Here is a 15,043-nt window from a genome sequence, read left to right as displayed (position 1 = left end):
CTTTGCTAAAAACTTTCAAGGGATGAAGGAAAGAAATAAAAAAAAGTAAGAAGTCTTATAGTCATATTTCCCAAATCCATGAGGCTGAGCTAAAGAAATAGCGTATCTGCCAAGTTCTCCTGGGCCAGTATGGAATACGAGTTCTCAGCCATATTGCTTGCCTTTTTCCCTCCTGTTTCTCAGCCAAGTGGCCTTTCTATCATCTTGGCTCCCAAGAGCATCTGTGGCCTTACGTTATCACAGCTGAGGATAAATCCCACAGACCTTTGTGTCTTCACAGCTCAAATTCTTTTCTGATTTAAATTTCTCAGGTCTGCCCTGTGATCTTTCTTCTCAGTCCTGGTTGGAAGCTCTGAGGTACCTCTGTGGTGATGAATAGACATGGCAGTCCCATGAGTGGTCTAATCCTGATTAAATTCGCAGTAAATGTGCCTCTCAGGTCTCATGCCAGGGCAGACATTATTAATCATCTCAGCATGCTTTCTCTGTAGAACTCAGTCTCACAGTCCTTCCTGACCCTGGGCTCCAGACAGGTATTACCAATAGAGTGCTGTTAATGTAATTGGGAAAATTCTCTCATCCAAACCTAGGATATAAATGCCACCCATCTCTGGAACTTTCTGTAGTGACTCTCAGATGAATGTAATCTCCCTAATTCCGTATGCAAACACACACACACACGTTTTAAAAACTCTATTTTAGATCCGCAAAAATCAAAGTCTCCACTCCAGCCCCATCACATCCTTGTCCATACCTTATCTGTAGCACACTGTATAGGTGCTGCAGTTAATTGGAAGAGGAGGGTTGTTACATCCAGCACATGCCAGAGGCTTCAGACTGAGCCCATTCTGTTGTTTAACTTCTGATTGTAATTGATATCATGTGACCTATGTCCCATTTTAATTAACATGTCCTTGGAGTTGCCTTTGTATGAGCTGCTCAGGAAACACCCTGTGCTGTGTCAAACTTTAGCAAAAGCCTAACCTATTAATATTCTGGTAAGCTTTGAAACTATCTACTGACAGGTGTTTTTTTTTAATGCTGAGAATTTATTTTAATAAACATAATATTTATACTGATTATGTCATTATATTTAATTTATATTTATATAAACATAATATTTAATAAAGAGAGCAGTAGGAGGTCATCATTAAGGGGTAACCTTTGGAGTTAGACGGGGTTCAGTTCTCTGCTCCGCCACTTACTTGCTTTGGAGCCTTTGATTAACTACTACTTAACCCCTTATGAGAAATAAAGATAGTAACAACACCTATCTTGTTATGGTTTATTTATAAAATAAATGTTACTGTGCTTCTGCTTTGTACCAAGTATTAAACATCTTTGGGAGGACTGAATGGAATCGGGCAATTAATTCATCTAGCCCTGAAATGATCTTACATTAATTCATGTGTTGTAAACCAATAATTTGGCTTTTGACAATTGAAGAGAAACTTTGTATCTCATTCGTTTAATATTTATTTATTCATTTAGGCTGCGTTGGGTCTTAGTTGCAGCACGTGGGATCTTCCTTGCGGCTCGTGGTCTCTTTGTTGCTGCGCGCGGGCTTCTCTCTACCTGTGGCGTGTGGGTTTTTTCTCTTCCTGGTTGTGGTGTGTGGGCTCTAGTTTGCGACACGCGGGGCTCTCTCCTTGAGGCGGTTGAGCTCAGTAGTTGTGGTGCGCGGGCTTAGTTGCCCCGTGGCATGTGGGATCTTAGTTCCCTGACCAGTGATCGAACCTGCACCCCCTGCATTGGAAGGTGGATTCTTTACCACTGGACCACCAGGGAAGTCCCCGTTTAATATTTATTTTTGATTGTCAGTCAAGACAAGGATTTCTTCTTATATTTATTGGCCATTTGTATTTCTTATGAAAATTTCCTGTTCCCATCCTTCTTTTTGTATTGATTTGTTGATTACATTAATAAATTAAGAAATAATTGATTCGAAGGTGACACACCGAGGTATAAGCCGTGTGTCCTTATAACACAGTCCCGATCACAAAAAGATTGCAAATAATCGGAGAATGTGAACTCTCAGCTTCTGCCTAATCTTTATAGTTGGTGCCTCGGGGTGTCCCTTTTTCTTGGAGACAGTCTTGAGCCCACAGATGGCTGTTTCCCCTTTCTGATTAGGTTTGCGTGGTCTCTGTGAGTCATGGGCCAGTTGCATGGGGCGGGAGAGCAGCATCTTTGCCGTCCCGGCGGAGTCCCAGAGAGGAGGCAGGTGGGGCTGTGCGACCACCGACCTCAACGGAAGGCAGCGGCAACATTTGCCTGCAAAGGTGCACAGCTCCACGCCCGCCATCAGTTTTAAGGAAAGGAGATGCACGATTTCTCCGCCAGTCTGGGTTGGTGATTGCATCTTATTCATTTCTATATCTTCCTCTCTGGACCAACGTTAGTTGGGATGATGGTAGAATAAATGGTAAGTGACTCCGTTTGCCCCAAGTATGGTTTCTCTTAGCACCACACTCTAGGAAAGGGGACCCCTTCCATAAACTGAATTCCTTCTCAGAGGAAAAAATAATGTTCAAAAAAGAAATTTAAATTAAATTATTTTTAAATACACTTATTAAAACTGTGATATAATAACAGAGGTGCTTATAATGCAATAAATAACAAGATCTAGTGTACCGTAATTTCAAAGGAATCAGGAGTGTAAACAGTATTTTGTGATATAGACAAAGACTAATGTGATGTAAGAGTATCTGTGATTTCTCTTGGAGACCAAGTGATGTTACTGCTAATATTTCTGTAGGTTGTTACTTATATTCGCAACTGAAGGAATGCTAAATTTTAACTAGAAGTTAGTGATAATTTTTAAATATGTAATTTTTATACTAATTCAGGTTCTATCCTTAAATTCTGTGCCAGGATCCGCTGGGGATCATGGACCCCTGACTAAAATCCCTTGGTTTCTGGGCTGGGGTAGGGGAAGGGGTGATTACAGAGGAGCCTGGGGGCATTTTTTGAGGTAGTTAGAGCTATTCAATCTTGATTGTGATGGTGCTTAAATGACTGTATATGTCTGTCAAAAATGGAGAATTTTATGGTATGTAAATTAGAGAGAGAAAAAGAAAAGAAAGGAAGAAGGGAGGAAGAGAAAGAGATGGAGAGAGAGAGAAAGATGTGTATTGCTGCTAATAAAAGCAGACACTAAAAATCCCTTTGTATTGGAGCTGGGTTTCTTCCACAGTTATCCAGTGCTTTCTGGAATGAAACTCCCTGAGTTCAGATCCTGGCTCTGCCAATTATTTGCTGTGTGACCCAGGGCAAGTTACATGACATCTCTGTGTCTAAGTTTCATCATCTATAAAATGAAGGTGATAATAACTGTGCCTACCTCGTAAGATTTTTTGAGGATTTAGTGGATTAATATTGAGTGCTTAGAATAGTGCCTGGCATATAGTAAGCGCTATGTTGTCATCTAATATTTAGAAATGCTTTGGTGAGCGGCGAGGGTCACTATGAAGAGCTCAGTCAATGCCAGTGATTACATCAGTAATCACAGAAAGGTTGTATGTGGTCAAGGGAAGTCAGTCACTAACAAAAAAAGTATGTGTATATGTGTCCTTAAGACATATCAACCTGCTTGTTGATATTCTCCTAAAAGTATTTGAAATATCTTTTTTTTTTTTTACTCTGCCTGAACCTCAGTTCTCAGATGTATCAGCTTCCAACATCCTCTTCCGTTTTCAAATAACTTCCCCTGCTGGACCACCTCATGTGATATATTTCCAAACGGCAAAGCCAGTGCATTTTATGCAACATTTGCAAATGAAAATCATACCCAAGGACATATAATAAAGGTGACAAGTCTCCTGTAAAACCCTGGTTGACTTACACAAGGAACACTTAGGTTTGGGTTATTAACTATGATTGATATTTAGTACCATTTGTAGGGAGTCTACAAAACTGTTGAACATTTACAGTGTGGCACAATGTACACCAGCCAAGTTTCCAACAGAGTCCTGCTGAGATTTTAGGCCTGAGGTGTTTCATTAGTTGGAGCACAGTTTGTGTACTTGCAAATTGCCTACAAGTAAAGAATTTATTGAAAAAATAACTTTCTATGCCATTTACCAGGAAAGAGCCCATTTATCTGGAGAATCAGAAAACAGGGAATCATGGAAACCTAAAGTCATGAAATAACCCCAAAATGTCATTTAAAATAGTTTCAACCTTCCTCAGTCAACCTTAAATCCAATTTATAAGGCAGAGGAGGGAACCTATAGGATATCACAGCAACTCCTTTTTAGTGTCACTAAAAATATATATTTACATAGTCAGTTCTGTTATTTGCAGGAGTTATGTCCTATAAAGTCGCCATGGACACTGAATTAGTGAATTCTGAACCATCACTTCTAGGGGAAATACAGGGTTCCTGTGAATCTCTACTCACAATATTGTCATCAATCAATCAATACATAACCTTGTTTTATGTGTGTTTCTGTTTAACGACAGTTTACTACATAGTGTGGATCCATTAACGTTGAACTCACGGCCAACAGCACTGTAACTCATGCCTGAACGGAACTTTCCAACACGCAGATTTTCTCTGTAAGGCACATCACAGCCTTCTTACGCTTAGGCACACTAACCAGCGTTTCCCCACTATGCTCGGGGGACATATTAAACAGCAAAGTTTAAAGACCTACAAAGACCTCTACGAAGTCTATGAACAGGACACTTGGTTTAGGGTATGAGAGCTGAAACAAGAAGGCAAAGTTGCCTTATTTGATCTTAGCTACAGTCTTGCTTAAGGGGTAACTCAAATTTTTTGCCCCTCTGCCCATGTCTGAGGACGATTGCAAATGCACCACAAGTATTGATTTGGGGGTCCCAAGTGAATCTTAGCAAGTAGACAAATTTGCACATATGGAATCTGTGAATAATGAGGGTTGACTCTATAAATAAGGTGGTCTCACAAAAAAGGGCCTGTGTGGTCCAGCCCTCCCTTCCTGAACAGCATTAGCAAAGCACAGAACTTACATTGGATAAATGCCCAGTGAATCGTATGCCAGAGCTCAGCCCTCCCTGGCTCGGAGCCCACCAGTCTCTCCATCAGAGAGTTTGCAGGACTTAGGAGTCAGCAAACCCCAGTCTGTGGGCCAAATCCCGCACGCTGCCTGTTTTGCTACGGTCCCAAGCTAAGAAAGGATTTTTTCACTTTTGAATGGATAGGGGGAAAGAAAGCAAACAAAGACTATTTCATGACACTTGAAAATTATATAGAATTTAAGTGTTGGTGTCCATAGGTAACGTGTTATTGGAACACAGCCATGCCCATTGGTTGACATAGTGTCAATCACTGCTTTCATGTAATGAGGCAGAGATGAGTAGTTGCCACAGAAACTGTATAGCCTACAAAGCTGAAAATATTTACTAGCTGGTTCTTTATAGGAAAGTTAGATGATCCGTGATATAAAACATTGCTGATTGTCACCCTGGACAGTTGTGCACAGACAATTAAAAGCTTTATATGACAGTGAAACTTCTCTAGCAGGGAAGGGTAAGTTTTAGGCAGCATAAAGTAGGGCTTTTCTTTTCCCCACTCCTACCTCCCTTTCGAAAATACAAGTTTAGATTTCAAATCCCTATAAATAACTCAAGAATTTATTCTGCATGTTGAAGCAGATAAGAAAGTATCAGGCTGTTTCTATGAACAAATCTGTTGAACCCAATTTAAATGCAACTAAAGGGAACTCAGCAGGGTGAATAAAACATGATGACATGAACATTTTTGTGTTGAAGTTAGGCAGTGAAATTCCAGTAGCTTTGTTTCCTACCAATGAAGAAAGTAAAGTTCATTTCCGTTTGTTTTTATTTGGAGTTTTAATAGCTGAAAGTTATCTTAGAGGTCATTTAGATCAAGGCTGTCCAAGAGAATTTTCTGTCGAGTTGGGCATGTTCTCTGTGTTATGCAATATGGTAGCCAATAATATTTACAAGTGGCTCTTATGCATTTGAAATATTTACAAGTGGCTCCTATGGGTCTTGGGCATTTGAAATGTGGCTAGTGCGACTGAGGAACTGAATTTTTAAGTTTCTTCAATTTTAATGATTTTTTAAATTGAAGTATAGTTAATTTACAATGTCGTGTTAGTTTCAGGTGTACAGCAAAGTGATTCAGTTATACACATATATGTATATATATACATGTATATGTACACTTTTTCAGATTCTTTTCCCTTATAGGTTATTACAAAATATTGAGTATAGTTCCCTGTGCTATACGGTAGGTCCTTGTTGGTTATCTATTTTATATATAGTAGTGTGTATATGTTAATTCCAAACTCCTAATTTATTCCTCCCCTCCCTTTCCCCTTTGGTAACCATGAGTTTGCTTTCTTTGTCTGTGGGTCTATTTCTGTTTTGTATAGAAGTTCATGTGTATCATTTTTTTAAGATTCCACATATAAGTGATATCATACGATATTTGTGTTTCTCTGTGTTGCTTACTCCACTTAGTATGATAATCTCTAATGGATTTGCATCCATGTTGCTGCAAATGGCATTATGTCATTCTTTTTTTATCGCTGAGTAGTATTCCATTGTATATATGTACCACATCTTCTTTATCCATTCATCTGTTGATGGACACTTAGGTAGCTTCCATGTCTTGGCTATTGTAAATAGTGCTGCTATGAACATTGAGGTGCATGTATCTTTTCGAATTAGAGTTTTCTCTGGATATATGCCCAGGAGTGGAATTTCAGGATTATATGGTAACTCTATTTTTAGTTTTTTAAGGAGCCTCCATGCTATTCTCCATAGTGGCTGCACCAATTTACATTCCTATCAAGTGTGGCAGGGTTCCTCTGACTTCTTGTGGAAAATTGGAGCATCTGGGAACACTGGGGATGCTCTTTCTTAGCAAGACATGTGGTCTCTAGTCCCCACTGCTCCCTGTCGGCTTCCACTCAGCCTGCCGCATCATTTTCGTTACCTTGCTTCGTCTCTGTTGGCATTTGAATATGCAATCCCTAACTAATTCCACCCCACAGTTTTCATATGGGGAACTAAAGCCCAGAGACAATGAGTACCTTACTCAAAGTCGTCCAGTAATTAATGCTTGGCCTCACACCAGAATCCCCTGGCCATGCTCTCTCTACTCCAGGGCCTGATTGAAATCTTTGGGTGTGTATGGGCGGTGGCGGGTACTCCTGGGTGGTACCTGGGTGTGTCTGAGCTGCACTCACAAGCCTCCTCCTCCCCTGCTTCCAGGCCATGTGTAGGTTGGACATTGGGTGAGTGAGGTCTCTGCTTCCTCCCCTCTGGGCTGAGTCACTGGGAGCCACAATGGGCAGTGAGGGCGTGGGAGGGAGAGGGGCCTGAACTTTCCCTGGCCATTTCCCTCTCTGGCTTCCTCCCTCATTGTTTACCTCTGACAATTCTCAATGATGGTGCATCTGATAACCCTTTCTTGGCTGATTACCCTCCCTGGTACCTCTGCTTCATGCAGATCTTCTGCTCATGTGGTCTACTTTTCTTTTTCCAAAGGGTTTTTGACTTACTTCTGAAGTCCTAGTCAATTCAATCTTGGGCCAAAGTACTTACTTAAATCCACAAAGAAAGCTTTGAAATAGTCTTTCATACTATGAGAGTTAAATTTTACTGGGCATTTCTCCAGTCTCTTATCCTGTTCAGGTCAAGGCTAATTCAGAAAGAGGAGGTTTAACTCAGTGACTAAGGGGGCTGTACTCACCTGGATTTGAGCCCTTGCTCTGCTAGTTCCCAGGTCAATGACCTCAAAGAAAATGCCTTAACATCCTGAGACTGAATTTCCTTAAGTATCAAAGAGCTACTTCATAGGGCTGTGGGTGAGGAATAAATCAGTTGATGAACATAAGGTAAAGACCTTGATACCGTGTCCTTTTTCATACGTCTTACAGGCTTTTGCCAGAGAGGGATCTGTTAGTTTAATCAGGCCACATTTTTCTGAAGTCCTTCCCTGGGGTTGCCTTGTTCATAAAACAGCAGATCAGCCATCCTGACCCATTTTAACCCCAGACGTCTCTTCATACATCTCAATCTGCAAGTTCCGTGTATTCTGCATAGAAACTTCCATTCACTACTTGATTCTTGACTTACAAAGGCCCCTTCCCTTCTTGTCCCAAATGTGGAGCTGGCATCCATGTATTTCTGCCATGTTGCATACTGGAGATTGGCCACCTGTGGTTTTTGCCTGCTTGGCATTCAGTCCCCCTTCTTCTGGTGAGAGAACCCACCCAAGTTTCCTTTAGGCTTAGGTGAGGCTGCTCCGCCAGCCTTTGCTGGTGTCAAGGTTGTACATGTGACTCAAGTCTAACCAGTCAGAGCTAGTAAAGGATAATGGAAGGACTCCTATTGGGCTTATTAGGAAAGAGACTCTCTCTTTCCACAAGGGTTGCTAAACCAGCTGGATGTAAGCTTGGACCCACCAGCGGTCGCCCCTGGCCCCACTGGGAACTGAGAATGAGGTCAACACCGAGGAACGAGAATTGAGAGAGTCCAGAGCATCATGCATGAAGCCAGGCACCTCTGGATGTGTCAGTTATCTGAGCCCATGAACTCACCACATCCACCTTTATAGGATTTATTTATTCATGTTTGCTTTGTCCAGTCTATGGTGGATTTCTGTTCCTGTAACTGAAAGTGTTCTGTTAAAACTCTCCCTTTTCCATGTCTAAATTTCCCCAAATCTGTCTCCCAGTATATTTCCCAGCTAACGCAAATCTATTTGCTGGCTCTAAGCCATCTCATGTTTGCGGTGGACATTTTCTTCCCAGGGTGATTTCCTATCTGGGCATTTGGTGCAACTGGTGCTTTTCATTTGGGCTATCTATGATTATTCAATCTCTACCTCAGATGTGGATAAGAAACACTTTGTAACCCAAGTGTATTCATTTTCGATTGCTACATAACAATTACCACAAAGTTAGTGACTTCAACAACGCATATTATCTCACAATTTCTGTGGCCTAGAAGTCTAGACACAGCTTAACTGGGCTTTCTACGCGGGGTCTCACCAGACTGAAATTAAGGTGTCGGCTGGGTCTGTGATCTTGCCTGGAACTCAGGATCCTCTTCCGACGTGACTGACGTTGGCCCAGTTCAGTTCATTACATTTGGAGGACTGAGTCCCACCGCTCCTAGAGGACACCTGTACTCAGTTCCCCTGCCAGGTGGCCACTCCACAGCATGGCAGTTTGCTTCTTCAAAGACAGCAGGAGAGTGTATTTCTCTCCAGTCTGCTAAGATGGAGTAGTCATGGGGGTGACAATCCATCCCCTTTGACATAACCATAGTCCAATCAGGGGAGTGACATCCCTGAAGGACATCATTTTTGCCATGTTCTCTTGACTAGAAGCAAGTTACAAGCCCCGGCTACACTCAAAATGAAAAGACCACACATGACATAACTCCAGGGCATGGAAATCATGGGGCCATATTAGAATTCTGCCTATCACTTCAAGTTAACCTTCCACCATGTGATCTAAACCTAATTCAGAGTAGTGATATGTATTGGTTAGTAAAGTTGTTTTGCATTCATAAAGTAAAATTTTAGTAAAAATGTTATGTTATAATGTGTGTGTGTGTGTGCGCTTTTTAGATTTGAAAAAGATAACTGCAGTCAGCTGAATAATGCCCCCCCCAAAGAAATCAGGTCCTAATCTGTAAATGGTACATTTATATGGCAAAGACTTTGCAGGTGTGATTACATTAAAGCTCTTGAGAATGGGAAATTATTCTAGATTACCTGGTTGGGCCTGACATGCCATGACAAGTATCCTTAGAAGAGAGAGGCAGAGGGAGACTAGGGAGACACACAGAGGAGAAGATGATGTGAAGTTGGAAGTAGAGGCTGGATCTATGGGGCCACAAGTCGAGGAATGCTGGCAGCCAGCAGTAGCTGGAAGATGCAAGGATGGATTCTCCCCCAGAGCCTCCAGAAGGAGTGTGACCCTGCTGATGCTTTGATTTCAGCCCATAGAAGCTGATTTTGGACTTCCGACTTCCACAACTGTGAGAAAACACATTTCTGCTGTGTTAAGCCACTCATTTTGTGATAATTTGTTATAGCAGACACAGGAAATGAATACAATGGCCATAGTGTCTGATGAAGAATCAGGTGTGCATTTGAGATTTTTTGAGCCTGAAGACAATTTGATCAGCCAGATTTCAGTCTAACTTATAATATTTCTCCCAGCAAGGACCTTGGAGCACCTGCTTTGTATCTTTTGTGACGCTTGCTAGGAACGGGTTACTCGCAACCACTTGCTAAACAGTGCCGGTTATGAAGGGCAGACCACAAATTTGGCTTCAAGCTACTTGGTGCTACCTAGTGGTCAAAGCAAAAAGTGGTCCCCCAATATATAACTTTCCGTATTTAATCTTTCTAACTGGGAGGGGAGGTACTTTATTCAGCGGGGACATCTAGTTTTCCTCTTAGATAAACAGTTGATCCCACAAGCACTGCTATCTTGTATCTGAACTTAAAGATGTCAACCAGATACTTTGATACATTCAGTAAACATGTCTTGAGCCCCTGCAATTTGCTGTGAGGGATGGAGATATAATAAAGAGCAAAACACACAATGTTTCCTGCTCTCAAAAAACCCACAGCATGCTGGAGAAGATAAAAATGAAATAGTCTCATGAATAAATGTGTAATTGCAGACTGAGGTGATCTGGAGAAAAGAAACAAGTTTTGAGGAGGTTATTTAGCAAAAAGAACTTTCCTAGGCTAGGAGAATCATGGCTGGTTTTCTCCTGGGCGTGAGTTGTCAGCTGAGAGCTGAAACTGAGTAGGACTCAACCAGGAAAAGGTTAAGGGTACAATGTGGAGGCAACAACATGCACAGTGGCCGTGTGACCAGGTGACATGATGCGTTTGAGGACCAAGAGGAAAGAAGTGGGGCAGTGGGGCAAGGGGGAGCTGGAGGGGTGAGCAGGGCCTGGCCATGAACACACAAAGACAGAAGCCTCTTGAAGGTCAAGCACATATGGTTAAAATAAAAACAACTGGGAGTGTAAATCTGCTCCCCGATTGACCACGTGTGACCTTGCTTTCCTTTGGAAGCAATCACCCAGCCTCGAGAAGCCATTATGGGGCCTTCTCTGTGTCTGAGTGATTCACTCATATCATTGCCGGTTCCCAAAGTACACATGTCTAATATTCCTCTCCTGTCACTGAGCTGTGGATCTCAGCCTCGATTAGAAGCAAAGATTAGAAAGAGAGGTCCGTATGTCCATACCTGGAGGAGAACACAGCCACCTGCAGAAGGCTGGCTGGACCTGCGTCCGAGGCACACCCTCTACCTCAGATGAACACCTGTAATGGTGTTAAAATACAGCCCCTTGAAATGTGCTCCACATCAAACCCCATGGCATGGCAGTGCTGACCGGCAGCAACAAACAATGTCTATTGATTCACCCAAGTTAGAGATCTAAGATTACCATTGACTTTTTCTGCCCATGGACCACTAGACTTTCATTGAAGGAACACCTTCTAATTAAAAGGGAAGCATTATTCTCACTTGCTGAAAGGAAGAGCCATTCATTTTCTAAGATGCGTGCTTCTCAGCCACAGAATAGACATTTGTTAGAGGGGAGGGAGCATCCTTTTAATGCAGATCTGGCTTGTGCTGTTCATCTGCCCAGTTTTATCCTAGTGAGCATCTCTCCATTGTTAAAGCAGTGCCTTATTTCTTCCTGAATGAGGTCTTTTGAGGAGAGTATTGTGTATTTTATCAAGATCTCATGGTTCTGTTAAGATACTCATCTATTACCTGTAGCCATCTTTCTCCTTTGGATTCCCTCTCTGTGTGAATGAAATATCACTGTGTGATAACTTCTAGGCTCCCTTTGGATAAAGGAGCATACATGCCATGAGGAACAGTTGAAACTATTCCATGTGTATACATCTTCCCCAGGCCAACGTCATCCTTGTGGAAGAGAAACAAATTCAGTGTCGTGAAACTCCCAACCCAACCACCGGAATTAAGAAATTCCAGAATCAGAAATTCCCGGGGGAGGAGAATGAAATCAGTGTAAACAAAATAAATTAAGCAAGTAGAAATGGTTCTCCACTTCTCCCTTGCCTCTCTGAGAAATAACTAGGAGCAGCTTGCTCTGTTTCTTCTTCTGGTCCTTTCCCTTGCAGTACACAGTGTATGACAAGCAGGGGTTTTTGTCTTCGTTCTGCTGCTTCTCCAGATGCTGCACATCTTTGGGATGCATGGTGGATTCATCTCATGCCCTTGGGATTAATGAGGTAATCAAGTCAAACTCTAAAGCTAGTGAAAGAGAAGAAAAGGGGAAACCTTGATATTTCAAGCATCTTGCATATTGGTCTCCATCTTAAAGCCATTCTTGGGATTAGATGACTTGGGGAAGCCTGGCTATGAAGTGAGGTTATGGTGATTTGTGACCAGGCACAGGTGCAGTTTTGAGAGGGGCAGTATTTGAGAATTGGTGAGCAAACATGGGATGCCTCACTGCCTTTACACAGGACGGCAGGTGAGGGGAGATATGGTGTGAGGTTAAGGATGTGACTCTAACATCAGATTCCCTCAGGGCAAGTCCAGGCACCACCTGGCCAAGTCAACTAAATGACCTTGAGTAGGTTCCTTCTCTTCTCTGTGACTCGGTTTCCTTAACTGTAAAATGGAGATCATCAGAGTGATGTCTCTATTATAGAGTAGTTGGAAGATTAAATGAAATTTATAACGTGTATGTACTTAGCTCATTGGTACTCAATGAATATTAGCTGTTGCTTTTATTGATACTGTTGACTAGTTTCATATGTTAGTCTAGTTCAATGTCTTTAATCCATTCGCTCAACAAACATGACTTGTGCCCAGTATACAGCAGGCATTGTGCCAGCTGTTAAGAATGTAGTAATAAACTCTTACCATGGACCCTGAGAATTACTGTACTAGGAATATGAGTAGACTACTGTAGTGGAATCAAAGAGGAGATCATAGCTCTGAGACCCACCTGTGCTATAGGGGACCACAAAGAAGGTTTTAGTGCCCGGTGGGTATGAAGCTTCCCACTGAACTTGGCGGCTCTGCAAAGAAACCGGAGTTGGTCCTTGGCATTCTCGCAGGTATCCTCTGACTGCCCTCCATCCATCCCCCACCCCAGGGCTCTCATCTCAGTCTCTGCTGCTCAAACCCCCAACGTAAGCATTTGACCCAAGTTAACCCTTTCGTACAGTAAAACTTAAATGATTGGAAAGACTCGTGTCAAGTTCTGAATCTTGGATTCATGGTTAGGAAGCAAATTCATGGTTAGGAGCAAATTCATGGTTAGGAAGGTAGGAACACTTGAGAAGCTTACGTTACTTTACAGCCATTTGTGCTTTAAAGTCAGCAACATGAATTCCTCTTTGGCCTCAAGATGGAGAACTTTGAACCAGGGGCTGTCTTACTGCTCTTGCTTACTTTAGACCTCCCACATTCCACCCTTATCTCTTCCTCCTCCCACTTCTACCAACTTTCACTCCCCTGTGCTCTGACTTTTGGTTATGAAAAACGAAGGAGTCAGTGACATAAAATCAGCCCTACTGATAGTTGGCCCATCCACCATATTGTCTAACTCCAATGACAAGCTCTTCTATTTCCAGGTGTCCTTTTATTTTTTTTAAATTTTTTAAAATTATTTTTTAGAATTTATTTAACTACAGTTGATTTACAATGTTGTGTTAGTTTCAGGTGTACAGCAAAGTGATTCATATATATATATATATATATGTATGTATGTATGCTTTTTCAGATTCTTTTCTTATGTAGGTTATTAAAGAATATTGAGTATCGTTCCCTGTGCTATATAGTCGGTCTCTGTTGTTCAGGTGTCCTTTTCCCGTGACAACAGTATCCATCAGTATCTTCAGCTTATCCTTCCTTTGTTATCATTCAAAAGATCTTTTGAATCTGCATTTTAATCCAGTGAGGCAGTTGGCCTGGGTTTTGAAACCTGACTCCACGACCCACTGGCTGGAAAACCTCGTGTAATTTTCTTAGCCCTCTTTTGCCTCATATGAGAAAAATGGGGATAACGATAGACCCCCTCGTAGGGTTGTTGAGCTCATTAGATAAGTTGATGGATGCACAGTGCTTAAAGTAGTGCTTGGCACATAGTAAACACTCAGTAAACGTTTGTTATTGGCATCTAGAGAAATGAAATGTCTAGCTGGATCAGCAGGTGGGGAATATCCCTCCTGTATTCCTGAGCACTCAGCCACTTGCTTCTACAACTCGGCGGAAAGACAATCACATTTAGAAATCACTCAGGGGGTTGTTTGGATTTGATATAGATAAGTGTTCAGGAGCATGGCCCTTGGACATCTTCCGCTTAAAGGAGTGTCTGGTGAAACCAGGATTTGAGGCTAGTATATCACTAACTGGAGTTTCAATGTGAGTTACATTACCACGACGTCCCAAGATGGTTGTCCAGGATATTGCAGATTACTCACTGTGTACTTTATGTGATAGACTTCTTCAGAGTTCCCCTAGAAAGGAGTGGAAAGTCAGCCTTGGAGCTAAAGACTTTGTTCGGTAGGCAAGTGTTTTTACGAAATGGAGACAGAACATTTCTAATGCCTCATGCTTCTGACAAAGAGATTATCCTGCTGAGGGATTGGGCCCTGCATGATTCATATCCTGTGGGCTGAAAAACAGAACTCAGAAACCCAGTGCTGTCAACTCCTCCCTCTCTTCCTAGGTTTGAACGGTGTTGCTCAGATGCATTTATAATCATCCAAGTGTCCCTTGCTTCAGACTGAGGTGGGGCGGCAGTGGGGGAGGGTAATTGTACTTTTGGTGAGTTGAGTTCAGGGCAAGAAGAATTTAAAGGACTCCCAAGTTAAACCTTCTTGAATCTAAAGAAGCAACTGAGAATTTAAGTGTAGGTTGTACACTGGAGTCTTAGTTTGATTACCATGTGAATTAATCACCACCATACAGGAAACTGGGATGGTTCATGTATAAACCTGGATAACTTGTTCTGCTGTGCTCTGTTTCAAAGCCAGAGTCCTGGCACCACTGGGCCACCA

General features: G+C 42.0%; 1 protein-coding gene and 1 pseudogene across 2 annotated transcripts in view; both read left to right on the top strand.

Annotated features, from left to right (window-relative positions):
• Positions 1–15,043, top strand: part of FRMD4B (FERM domain containing 4B) — a 273,299-nt gene that overhangs the window by 51,857 nt on the left and 206,399 nt on the right. The window lies entirely within an intron of this gene.
• Positions 13,030–15,043, top strand: part of LOC149748307 (uncharacterized) — a 46,868-nt pseudogene continuing 44,854 nt past the window's right edge.

This window comes from Delphinapterus leucas, chromosome 10 (genome assembly GCF_059928025.1).
Source record: "Delphinapterus leucas isolate spDelLeu-1000000601 "Yukka" chromosome 10, BTC_Dleu_Yukka2, whole genome shotgun sequence".
NCBI classification, from domain to species: Eukaryota; Metazoa; Chordata; class Mammalia; order Artiodactyla; family Monodontidae; genus Delphinapterus; species Delphinapterus leucas.
This window is presented reverse-complemented; position numbering and strand designations above follow the sequence as displayed.